This window comes from Microtus oregoni, unplaced genomic scaffold, assembly GCF_018167655.1.
Source record: "Microtus oregoni isolate MIOR12 unplaced genomic scaffold, Mior012 000199F_ref0000230, whole genome shotgun sequence".
Lineage (NCBI taxonomy): Eukaryota > Metazoa > Chordata > Mammalia > Rodentia > Cricetidae > Microtus > Microtus oregoni.
This window is the reverse complement of record NW_024544858.1, coordinates 325,235-328,993: the sequence shown is the minus strand read 5'-3', so window position 1 is coordinate 328,993 and position 3,759 is coordinate 325,235. Positions and strand designations below refer to the sequence as shown.

At 42.6% G+C, this 3,759-nt stretch overlaps 1 pseudogene; it reads right to left on the bottom strand.

Annotated features, from left to right (window-relative positions):
- Nucleotides 1–2,030: 2,030 nt before the first annotated feature.
- Nucleotides 2,031–2,599, bottom strand: LOC121445500 (annotated as a pseudogene).
- Nucleotides 2,600–3,759: the final 1,160 nt, after the last annotated feature.

Here is a 3,759-nt window from a genome sequence, read left to right as displayed (position 1 = left end):
ATAAGCATTTCCATTTCAATTGCGGTCCACTCTCAAGTACCGCAGAGCTCAGCTGGAGCCAGTCCGAGGGGGTTGCTCTGCATGTTGTGGCCCAAGATCTTAGCATCTCTTTAACAAAAGAGGCTTGCATCCCAAAAGTCATGACAGCCTGTTTAATTTCCTTGAGGTCATTCATATGGACAGGCTCCCATGTATCCTCCTTGATGACCCTAGGGTTTCTGGAACCAATCACCTTCTCTGTTGTTATTACTGGAAAGGCAGGTAGAGATGTAGGTAGAGCTTTGTGGAAATTGTCCCGGAGAGATTTACCCACAGATGTAGTTAAAATTTGCCTTTCTTCCCTTTGCTCTTCTTCATCAGAATTTAGAAATTCCTCAATCTTTTCGATTCTATTCACCATTGCCTTCTGCAATGTCTGAATCTCCTGTCCAGAATTATGTTCCAAAGCCTTCACTGAGGATTCTAAAGTATGAAGTTTGTCCGTTAGAGATAACATCTCATCTTTGGACATAATTTTTATGGCATAAACCGTGCCTTCTTGTATTGACAATCTTTCTGTCAATCTGTCATAAGCTTTAGACAAAATCCGATTGTCACATTCAGCAGTTTTGATTCTCTCAGTTAATGTTTCATTTCCTACAGAAAGGGACTGAATCTTATGGTCCAAATCAGCTGTTCCCTCTTTTATAGTAATGAATTTCTCCTTAATATCAGACACTAATGTTTCAGTTCCTACAGAAAGGGACTGAAGCTTATGGTCCAAATCAGCTGTTCCCTCTTCCATAGTAATGAATTTCTCCTTAACATCAGCCTGGAGAACTTCAAAGTGATTCTTGAGAAGATTGTTATCAGCCTGAAGAACTTCAAACTGATTCTTGAGAAGATTGTTGTCATTCTCAATTGTTTTTAAGTGTTCAATCTCTGCCTTACGAATCCTGGATTTGTCTCGTAAAGACTTTATCATATTTCTATTATCAAACCATTTAGTGCCAATGAAAACTACGAATCCCAGAAGGATCCATAGATGTGGGGTGATAGACACCTCTTGTAAAATCTCCCACATGGTACAATTAAAAAAACTGTCAAATTCTTGAATACTAATGTGTTCAGACATTTTATTTATAAAAGAAAAATTTTTTTACCTGCAATGATAGGTTCCTGCCAGTGGTGGTCTCTGTGTTTTTGGAGCCTGTCCTGTAACTAGCTCTTGTAGACCAGGCTGGCCTCAAACTCACAGAGATCCGCCTGTCTCTGCCTCCCAAGTGCTGGGATTAAAGGCTTGTGCTACCACCGCCTGGCCGGCCTCAAACTCACAGAGATCCGCCTGCCTCTGCTTCCCAAGTGCTGGGATTAAAGGCGTGCGCTACCACTGCCTAGCTGGCCTCAAACTCACAGAGATCCACCTGCCTCTGCTTCCCAAGTGCTGGGATTAAAGGTGTGCACTACCACTGCCTGGCCAGCCTCAAACTCACAGAGATCCGCCCGCCTTTGCCTCCCAAGTGCTGGTATCAAAGCGTGCGCCACCACCGCCAGGCCAAGTCACTTTGTATCAGACCAAATCTGCTGCTGTGGCAGCTTTTGTTGCAAAACCGCAGGTACTTGAGCTTCTGCTAATTCAGGCAGTGGGGTTCTGCTGCAAACTTAGCCAAGGCAGGCAGAATGGGCCTGTGTGGCTGAGTATGTCTCGGACTCGGCACTGAGGCCGGAGTCACGAACTAAAAAACAGCACCCGGGAGGGTGCTGTGTTAGCTAGCGGGCTACCCGCTTGAGTCAGGGGCAAAATAGCTCACGTTGGGCGCCAAAATATAATGGCATAAACGAATGCAGACAGATTGTAAAAATATATATAGCTTTAATAGCGAAATAGACTTACAGAACCACCGTTCCCGTGGAGAGCAGGAAAGCAGAAGGGGGCAGCTGGGAGCATGCTTGCCAAATTTATAGGCCAACATTAGCCAGAGGCGAACACGCCCCCTAAGGGGCGGGACTTATCCCTACAGAATCCACACTGTGTTAATGAAAGTCAGATCCATTCTTCCATCAAAAGGTGCTAGTGGAAGTTGTCAGACGCCTTCCAATGTAGATCCCCAATCCAATGGCCAGCAGATGAGACAGCAACAGAGATGGAAGAAAAACCTTCAGAAAGTCTGCTGAGAAAATGCCCCCTTTCTTCACTTGTATTTTTCATGCTGAGAGTAGTTGTTCACTTTGGATGTTTAAAAAGGAACTCCTTGGGGGTGATATTTTCTGGCCGACTTGACCAATCCCATATCCAGTCCGAGTTTTTCTTCAAGATGCTTTCAACCTCTCTTCTTCTCTCAAGATAGTCTTCCTCAGACAGAGTGCTGTTTTTCTCTCCAAAGCTGTGAGTGTCTGTTTCAGATCTGTTGGTATCTTGTGGTGTCTGGGAGCGAGGTGGGCTGTCACAATGAGAACTCTTGGAGCTACTTCATCCAGATTCATGCTGAGCATCCAGCAGTATTTTTTCCATGCCCCCATTATAAATAGAGACAGAGGCTGGAACACTGTTCCCATTCCCATTGCTGAAGTGCAGTTCTACCCAGGAGCCCTGCAGGTTCTCCTCCCCGCTCTGTGACATGGTGGTTCGGCAGAAGAACCCAAGAGCAACTGCGGCAGGCCTCAGTGGCAGTCACCGAGAGATATGAGAGCTGCCTGCTCTCATTTTTCTTTTTAACAACAAATACAGGAGAATTTTAAGGACTGGTAGAATTTTTAATATGTTGAGCATCTAGTTTCTCCTGTACCAACTGTTTTAAAGCTTTCTGTTAGAAACCATTGTTTAACCCATATTGGTTTCTCAGTTAACCATTTTAAAGGCAAGACCATTAGAATCTCTGAAGATTTTCTAGTTGTTTTCTGTTCTTGTACAGTCTGAATGTCTGATGACCTTTGTCTTAAGTTTTGGGGACTGTAGGAATGTTAACCTCAATATTTCATTGCTGCAACAGGTCATAACCGCATAAATTCATTGCAGTATTAGCTACATAAAGCCTCAGCCTTCCTTTTATTCTTTTGGCCCAATGCTTTTACCCCATTTCATGCATTGTTTTACTTGAGATAGGGTTTTAATTCCTAGGAACTGAATATCTGCCTCTTGATGAGGCCAATTCGGATGCCAAGATTCTGGAGTAATGATATTTACATCTGCACCCATGTTTATCAAGCCCTCAGTAACAATTCCATTTACATTATTAGCTTTGGTCTTTGATCATTTATAGAAGTCTGCCAGAATATGTTTTTTATTTCCTACTAGAGTTTTTGATTTATCCTCCATATCTATTTTATTATTCAGACCAGTATGGTTTTTTTTTTAATAGTAGGCACTGGATTTTTAAAATTTTTTGTGGGACATGTTTTCCACACTAACTGAGAAAGATTGGACCATTGGACCTGCGAGAGGCCCACAAGGGAGTTCTCCAATGGTATCGGATTGTCCTTTCTGTCCTTTGTCAACCTACATTTATTGGTCCAATGTTAGCCTTTGCCATGCCTCCTACAGACACCCAAAGGCTGAGTCCTCCTATTCTTGCCAATTCTATAGTAGATATTATTTCTAGGAATTTCTTATCTAAAATCCTTTCTCAGATGTTCTATTTTACCACAATTAAAACATTTAGCATTTTGCTGTTTCCTCATACCATTGGAAATCACTTCTCCTACCCAATTTATTATTATAGTCAAATGTCTCAACATTCATTGTATCCAGATCCATTCATCCATTGGTACTGATCTGACCTT